General features: G+C 34.3%; 1 protein-coding gene across 2 annotated transcripts in view; it reads left to right on the top strand.

Moving 5' to 3' along the window:
• The first annotated feature begins 4,476 nt into the window (after positions 1 to 4,476).
• Positions 4,477 to 9,882, top strand: part of LOC116842188 (probable medium-chain specific acyl-CoA dehydrogenase, mitochondrial) — a 9,779-nt gene continuing 4,373 nt past the window's right edge. The window contains exon 1 of one of the 2 annotated variants that reach the window (XM_032810997.1): positions 4,477 to 4,696. The gene's annotated coding sequence lies outside the window, so the exon portion shown is untranslated. The remainder of the gene's footprint in view (positions 4,697 to 9,882) is intronic. The other variant, XM_032810996.1, reaches the window with a different exon arrangement.

The following is a 9,882-nucleotide window of genomic DNA, read 5'->3' on the forward strand; positions in this document are numbered from 1 at the left end:
CATTTTCTCGCATGCATCGGAAACTCTATCGGACACCGTTAAGTTAGTGGCATATAGAAAAACTTAAGCAGTAAGCAAATTGACCAATCACAGTCATTGATTCTTCTTACGGTGCAAGAACCAACGACTGTGATTGGTCAATTTGCTTATTTCTTACATCTTACTGCTTAAGTTTTTCTGTGTGCCACGGCCCTTAAAGGGCCATCTACAATGGAGAATCGTACGCTGCAGAAGTAAGAAATTAACCAATCACAATCGACTATTCTTGTAAAAATCCAATATGATTGGTTAATTTCTTACTGTTACGGCGTACGATTTTCCATTGTAGATGGCCCCTAAGCTGGCCACACACACTTTCCGTAACAGTAACCGTAAGACGTAACGTAAGAATTGACCAATCATGTTGAGAATCGTTGAATTGTAAGGTCGTCATTTTTATGAATACTCGATCGTAATTGGTCAATTCTTACGTTATGTCTTAATTCGTATGTACTTGACCGAAAAAAAACTCCGGTTGGAAAATTATTCTTTTAAATCGTTTATATTTCGTATAAAGAGTTTTGAAGTGCAATTAAAAAGATTTGTGAGTCATTCTATTACTTGTAATTAATTGTTCTTTTTTGAACCATGTATTTAGCCGGAAATAATGACCGGAAGTAAATTAAATAAAGGTTCGGCATAGTATCGTTTGTATTTAGTATGAAGAGTTTGAAGTGTCATTAAAAAGATTTGTGAGTCATTCTATTACTTGTAATTAATTGTTCTTTTTTGAACCATGTATTTAGCCGGAAATAATGACCGGAAGTAAATTAAATAAAGGTTCGGCATAGTATCGTTTGTATTTAGTATGAAGAGTTTGAAGTGTCATTAAAAAGATTTGTGAGTCATCCAGATAATTTTAATTAAATATTAAAAAATCATGTATTTGACCGAAATATTGATCTCAAGCGCTGCTGTGGAAGTACCGTCAGGCACAATCGGTGCACTATCTAGTATTTCAATACTCCTGGTTCTTTTTCGGATAATTATGTACAATAATGGCTCCTGTACACAAGACGCGGTAATGCTTGCTGCGCGGCAAAAGTCCGCGCGACAGCCAATCAATATGTTGTTTTTCCACAAGAGCTAGAAGGTTATTACGGAAAGCAGCATATTGATTGGCTGTCATGCGAACTTTCGCCGCGCGGCAAGCATTACCGCTTCCTGTGTGCAGAAACAATAAGGGCTTTTTCGAATTTTGATATTTTTTGCAGCTCTTTTGGTAAAAATATTTATTTTGACTCCAACATTGATAATCAATCGGGGGAGTCCGAAAAATATGCAAGTTATATATTGTTTTAACTTTTTTTTCACTTGTCAAACGTTGCTGCTTTCCCACAATTTAAACAAATTACTAATCTTTTAATCACATTATGTAACTGCAATATCGAACGACTAGCGGGGGGGCCTGCGCCCCCCGCACCCCCCTCAAAACTAACCTAACCCAACCTATCGTTACATTAACTGTCAGTCATTGTTTATTAAAGTGTTCAACTTTTTTTCTTAATAATTTTTTAATAAACAATGACTAACGTCGTCTAATGTGACGATAGGTTGAGTTTGGTTAGTTTTGAGGGGAGTGCGGCGGGCGCAGCTCCCCGCTAGTCGTTCGATATCGCAGTTACATAATGTGATTAAAAGATCAGTAACTTGTTTAAATTGTGGGAAAGCAGCAGCGTTTGACAAGTGAAAAAAAATTTTAAAAAAATTAAAACAATATATAACTTGCATATTTTTCGGACTCCCCCAATTGATTATCAATGTTGGATTCAAAATAAATATTTTTACCAAAAGAGCTGCAAAAAAATATCAAAATTCGAAAGAGGCCTTATTGTACATAATTACCCAAAAAAGAACCAGGAGTATTGAAATACTAGTACACCGATTGTGCCTGACGGTACTTCCACAGCAGCGCTTAAGATCGATATTTCGGCCAAATACATGATTTGGTAATATGCATATGCATTTTAATATTTAATTAAAATTATCTGGATGACTCACAAACTTTTTTAATGATACTTCATAACTCTTTATACGAAATACAAATGATACCATACCGAATCTTTGTTTAATTTACCTCCGGTCATTATTTCCGATTAAATATATGGTCCAAAAAAGAACAATTAATTACAAGTAACAGAATGACTCACAAATCTTTTCAATTGCACTTCAAAACTCTTCATACAAAATACAAACAATTTAAAAGAATAGTTTTCCAACCGGAGTTTTTTCCGGTCAAGTACATACGAATTACGTCTTACGGTTACTGTTACGGAAAATATGTGTGGCCAGCTTTACATGTTTTAGATAACCTGTTAGCAATTTAGTTTAATATAGTCGTCTATGACAGCAACATGTACATACATGCCCCGTGGCTACATACATTGTGGTAATATGCATATGCAAACAGTGCACAAATTTGAAATATATTTGTATATGCATGAGTAACGAAACATTATTTAAACATTTGCGTACGAACTAGGGATCCAGCGAAGTCCTTAGTCAGAAGAGGTTTGGGAGGAGAGGGGGCTTCGCCCCCCGTTTGATAAAAATAACTTTCTAAGAAAAAGAAAAATGCATATCGCATAGTCTTAAAAGTGTGTTGTTTTTGTATGCGATTCATACATCCTATCTTGCGTACCCAGATAGCACAGAGAATTCTAAAAGAATTCAGTCGTATGCCACCAATTCATTTTTAGATACAAAAAGAAATCTTTTCACTGAACTGAGCTCTGAAGAATTCTTTTTACATCTGAAAATGAACTCAGAATTGGTGACATACGACTGAATTCTTTTTTAATTCTCTGTGCTATTTGGGTAGGAGTATTGCTAATCTTTTTAGTATTTATTTTAGAATATAGTAAACTCATAGATTTAGTAAGGCGAAGATTTAATAGATTTAACATTCTTTGTGATAACATGCAAAAGTACGCAAACGTGAAATATAATTAGTTTGATTTCTTATGCCTTTCTGTTTGCATGATGTGACTCCACATAGCAAGAATATCCCAAAAACATCTTGAAGATATCGCATAGGACATCGTTCTTTATTTGATTTTATACTGCTTCATGTCGAAAAATCGGTAAGCGGACAAAATCCATAAAAAAAGGGGATAACGTTGGCGACGTTCAAAAATCTCTAGGATCCAAAAATTTATTTCTGAAAGTTATAATTGTTGGACGTTAGGAGAGTGTACAGAAGTGTAAATTTGTGATAGGTTAACTTTGCACCTCTGTATACTTTCCTAACGTTCAACAATGATATTAATCTTCAGAAATGAATTTATGGATCCTACAGACTTTTGAACGTTGCCAACGTTATCCTCTCTCTTTTTATGGATTTTGTCCGCTTACTGAAAATCATGTCTGCACTTAATATTTAAATTTTTCTCTTGCTCAGCTGACATATCGTGTCTCATTTTTGCACTATTTTTGCCATCATATCATAACGCAGATTCGGTTAAAATTCTGTTACATTTGTACACGCACTATTTGACATAACAGATCATGCTTCGTTAATTCCAAAATTATGTCAACGTAGGCTGCGTTCCGAAATTCACTGCCAGTATTGAAATTCTATAATATACGTAACATGAACTATAGATTTTCAGTACTGGCAGTGCATTTCGAAATGCAGCCATAATATGCAGCACACACTTAGCAAAACCTGACTTTTGCAGGTTTGGCTATCTGGGGTAGCTTTTCTATGGTATAAAAGAACTGCGCAACGATATCTACCGATTCGACATTTGTCGGTAAGCATGTACGAAATAGTATCCCAGTACTATGGCTGGTTTACATCGTGCACTTGATGCGCGTATCAGGTACTATATTCGTATCAAATTCGTACTAAATATTTAATACGTACGATGTAAACACTGACGGATCAATTTGGTGCGAACTTACCAAGTAGGAGTATCGTATTAAACTAATACGCGTATCAAATGATACAAATGACGATGTAAACATATAAAACGAATGTTGGAGGGAACCTAACCTAATTAAAACCGGTGTTATCGGTAACCGTAGGTTTCTCTCAAATTATATTATAGTAAAATGTCTTGTAAAAAAGGAAGAGGTCTTGTTAAATTGGAGAGAAGAAGAAACGAGAACATTTTTAGAATTATGCATTCCTCCTATCGGTCGAAGCTATCTCAAACAAATTGCAATTCCAAATACTACCACTAGAAGGTAAACGACATGAATTAAATTTGTATTATATTTTTCCTTTAGTACGATGTAAACGCACCCGTATTAAAGCATTGGTGCGCATCAAATAATTAATACGCATACTAACGTTTTGACGATGTAAACCAAGGCTATATGTTGATGATTTAGTCCATGATAGAAGGGTAAACGTCACGCATGCGCTTTACACAGAACACTAATATTGAATAGATAAAAACAGACGAGCATTGTCTGCACCGTAGTATTGCGGTACTGCTGAGAGTTCCGTTAGCCATATAATAGTATTACACATATGTAGTATTACATATATGCTGCATATTATCGGTATGACAGATTTCCTAATCTAACGCACCGTTAACTTTGTCGGCTAATATCTCGCTACCGGCGCAGAACGACGATTTTGTCAAATAAAAAAGTTGTTTCTCGTGCAAAAACGCGTCGATTGAGCCTACTTTCATCAAAATCGGAGGTAAGGACCCTAAACTAAATAATTACTCTGTAGATTAGTCGGATTAATGTTCCTGCCTATAAATTGATCGAATTAGATCGACATGGAAGAGCACATACCCAGACAGCCAAACCTGCGCGAGCAGATTTTGCACAGAATCTGTTAACAGTATCTGTGACAGTAAGGCAATAGATTGCACGCAGTATCTGTTTATCAGATTCTGATAAACAGATTGGAGATAGTTTGCTCGCAGAGTTTGCTGACAAACTCTAACGGCAGCAGGATCTACACGCATTCTGCTGCCAATCTGCCGTCAAAGCCTGTTCAGCAGACTGTCGACAATCTAACAGCAGATTGGAAACGCAGATGTCTATGGATCTGTCGACAGATTCTGCTCGAATCTGTCACCAATCTGACGTCAGTCTGCGCACAAATTGCTTATTGGGCATATAGGTCCACTCGCATATGAAAATTATTATAAAATAAAAATGGAAAAATGAATACATTTAATAATTATAATTATTAACACATCTAATGATGAAATTATTAGTACATCATCTGATGTTTCTTTCCAGCAAAAGACGCAAATCCACACAAACATCATTCTATCTTTGTCCCATATTTTGTATGTAACAAAGATAAGATGATGTTTGTAACGCTTGTGTCTATTGTTCTGTTTCGTTCTGTTTTCTGGCTTTGTGAAGTATTACACGCTACTTTTCGAAACTTGTGTCTATTGCTGAAAAGCAACTTAAACCTGAAAATAAACTTAAGACGGTTTTAAATATAAAACCAGCGGCACACACACATGGTGCTTATTTTGTGCTGGATTGCTTGCTATATAGAAATACTCTGCTTTAATTGGTGCATTTCCATCTATCTTCAGAAATGCATTAATCAGAAAGCATTTCCATCCAGCAATTAAACTAGTACGAAACAAGTATTATGTGCCGCTGGCTTTAAATCCGACTATAAATACCGGCCATAGACAGGAACATTAACCTTTAGGTTGCCGGCATTTTTTCATTAAAAAAATGGTTTTTTTCTCAAAAATTTTTCTATATAAGTAACATACACATGACGCAGAATTTTGAGATTTGTGCAGAGCTACAAAAATGACTTTCCCGGCAGGGAACACACGATCAAATATAAAAAATTTTTATTTTCTCAAAAATAGTATATTTCGAGGTTTTTGGTATCGCTGATTCCAATTTTTAGCATAGATTTATGAAATTTCGAGTCCTAAGCGCAATATTAACACTATAAATAAAAATTAATATATAGATTTATGCAGTCTTTTTGTTTGGTTTTTTAATGTTTAATTTTGTATTTTTTTTTTACTTTTTTGCTTGTTTTATAATTTTTTATTTTTTTTTTATTTTTTTTATTTTTTCTATATTTTTTTATTTTTATTTATATTTATATTTTATGATTTTTTTATGTTGACTTTTTTCCGTAGTTATGATAAAATTTCTTTCAAATGATAATTTTCAAAGCGGGATGTTATATAATGAAGCATTACAATTAGTGCATATGTTTCGGCGACGTAAGTACGCATAGCGCGAAGCGCAAACATGTGCAAAGCGGGCACTGGAGAGACACGTATTACGTAGATTATACACATATATATGTTTAATATATTTAGTATTTAAAATACCACTAAAAATAGTAGTATTTTAACTCAAACTCAAGAGCCACAAAAGTGGCTTATAAACTTTCTGATTGGCTATGAGTTACTTTTAGATGCTCATTTATTGTTAAAAGAGAACTCAGAATACGAGCCGATATATATTATGTCTTCATGCAAAAGAGTGTGCTTCCCGCTGGATAGGACCCATGGACGTAGTATATATGAACCTCGCATACGGCTAGAAAAGTGAACCCACATGTAGAAGTAGACATAATATACATAGAGTCCGCATACAGTCAGAAAAGAGAAGCCAATATGTACAGCCCTTCTGTTCTCTGTCTCTTTCTGCACAAACAAAGTGTGCAATAAGATTTAAGTAAGACGTTTACTTGCCAGTCTAGTCAGGATACTGTTGCATTCTATAATATTATGGAAACGAGAAATGGATGCACGCGCAACAAAAAAAGTCACAAAATAGGAAGAAAACTATAATCCCTTTATTCTCGCTCTCTTTTTAGATGTTGGCTTCACTGTATTATACGACAGAAGATAGGGCATTCAGAGTCCATGTATACTATGACCGGTATTCATAGTCAGATCTTATATTTAAACCGTCTTAAGTTTATCTTCAGATGATGAACGGATCATTTTATTGGTTACGGAGTATCTGAAGATGAACTTAAGCAGTCTTAAAAATAAGACCCGATTATAAATACCGACTTATGTCCATGGTGGAACCAGTGTGGCCAGAAATCTCGCCTGGTAGCACCGGTAGCATTCAGAGGGGATAACGCACACAAACGTGCCCATGTACGTGTACGCTCTGAACTTATAGCGTGTTCGACTGGCCCTGGGTTAATCGCTTCGAGAGAGATTATTGACGTCATAAGTCTCTACTAGCCAATCATAAAGCTTATAAGTATTTGTTTGACCGAGTGCGAACACAGCACAGTGTAGCACAATGGACTATACACTAGTCTACCACGCTAGAGACCCAAGTTCGTTCGATTCCCAGAGGAAAGAAAAATTTTCGTACTCTCGCACTCACTCACTCTCACTCCCTTCGGTAGGCTTTGGCAAAACTTCCGAGAATATAGGATAAAAAATCTAAGGATAAAAAAGACTGGCTTCCAAAAGGAGAGATGGGAATTGCCAGTATAGGTTAGAGATATACCTAGGATAAGAAAATGGTATATAAGGTAAAAAGGAAAGAAGAGAGGAATAGGTTTAAGAATATAAATAGGTTAAGATGCGATAAAAAGGAAAAATGAGAAGAAAAGACATATATAGGAAAAATATATAAAAAGACAAAGGAACTTTTTTTGGCACTATAATAAAGCTGAAGTTGAAGATAAAGAGAAGTACTTGTTTGACCAATAGACATAGGCTGAATAACCCAAAAGAATGGGTTTAACTCAGAGCCAGAGTCGAACATGCTATTAGTTCGGAGCCCACATGTACACGGGCACGTTTGTGTTTGTTATCCTTTCTCAATACTATCGGTGCCTACTGGACGAGATTTCTGACCACACTGGGCTGCGTTCGGAAACGTCACTCGAGTACTCTCCCTCTCTTTTTATCTCACTCTTATATTTCACTCACTTTAACGGCTATCATCTAGTAGTGTACACACAGTGTGTGTTTCCGAACGCAGCCCTGGGTGGAGACCCGATTGACCACGGTACGATTGGACACAGATTATAATGATTGGTTCGACCTGGTAATTTATTAGATAATTATTTGCACCGAAATGGTGGTATCTCCAATCGTACCGTGGTCAATCGGGACTCGACTCTTCCCGCTTAATCCGATTAGTCTAGGGAATTCTTCAATACCAATCGATTGAATGATCTGAAAACGTGTTATAGAACTTATCGGAATCAATTCCAATAGAAATAATTTTGTTTTCACTAGAAATCACAATAGAAATCTAGGGAATAACTGAACGATTCCAATCGTAATCGATTCAACGAGTTGCATAATACGAGTTCTGAGGGTCAACTGTGTACTGACACAACTTGATAAAAATTACAAAAGTGAACGAATTTACTAGAAGATTTGCAATTTCAGTGGTCTCTCTAGTGAATCTGCTTACTTTTGCAATTTTTATCACGTTATGTTAATACACAATTGATTCCCTAATCGCAGACCCAATTGATTGTTGTAAATACCTAGAGACTTCTTTCTGTTAAAATAATAGAATCTCCCATTTATAATTCAATGTGCCATATAACAGATAAATATTTAAACTGATAAAAACACATATATATATACGATGAGCAAAGATAAGCAAATAACGAACATAACAAAGTAATTTATATAATAACTAAGTATCATCAGTACTTGACCACTTACTAGACTAGTGTTACCATAAATTATCAAAGAACAATATTTTTAATCACAATCATGAAACATCTTTGACTATATAAGTATGGACTGCCAGTTGGCATTCTCACGCTGTAACCAACATAAAGGGCGCCTCCAAGAAATAAGTAGCAAATATCAGTATTTCGATGACATATTGTGAACTCACGTATAGTAGCAAACCTATACCTTTACCAATTCAATGCTTGATATTCGTTAATTTTTACATACATATCAAAGAACTGGTCATATTAGAGAACCACAAATATATATTAATTAAATTAATAATAACATTTTATTTTCAAATAAAATTATTTTATGAAAGTAAATGCATTGTAACGTCTAAACAAACAGATTTTTTTAGACACAAGTCGTAATTAGACTTTTTAACAAAAATCGTAATTTTTAGCGGGTAATAATATTATATAATTATAATTACACAAATATTACATAATTAAATTCAATAATACATATATATGTATTATTAAATCTATTAATTATACAATATTTATGTATATTTAATAATACATTTTATATCCTATGTATACACAATAATACATATATATATATATATATATATATATATATTTTTTTTTTTATTTATTTATTTATTTATTTATTTATTTATTTATACACTTGTCTTTATTTCACTATTGTGTGTTAAGTTTATACATACATATTTTATTTATACTGCAAATGGTTTTGCACTTTATCAAACGTGATAAAATAGCAAATTATTTGGAATTATGTTATATGTGGCTACTTCAAGCTTCTACGCCATTCCTTGATATTCCCACTTGCGGCATGAGACGAATGGGAGTAAAAGGAACAGCCATTGAATATTAGTTGTAGATGGAAGCATATATCCAGACTCTGTCCGGATCCAGATCTCACTCGAACTCAGGGTGCAAACCCATGCAGCGGAATACAGAGCGCGGAACGAGAGCGAAACCAATCACGAGCGTTCCGCGTTTTTCAGTAGTTTTTAGAGGAATCTACGGATCAATTTGTCGCAAACTGTGTAATATATGCATATTTCTATCATACAATAAACATAGGCTCATATAACCTCAAAGAAGAACAAACAATCCAGCTGGTCAATTCAAGTTTATTAATATTTAGCACAACATAACCGTTATGCCATGAATTTAACAATGGATGCATTATATATATATATATATATATATATATATATATATATATATATATATAT

Source organism: Odontomachus brunneus, unplaced genomic scaffold, assembly GCF_010583005.1.
Source record: "Odontomachus brunneus isolate Ranch 3 - 2012 unplaced genomic scaffold, Obru_v1 Obru_scaffold_022, whole genome shotgun sequence".
Taxonomy (NCBI): domain Eukaryota; kingdom Metazoa; phylum Arthropoda; class Insecta; order Hymenoptera; family Formicidae; genus Odontomachus; species Odontomachus brunneus.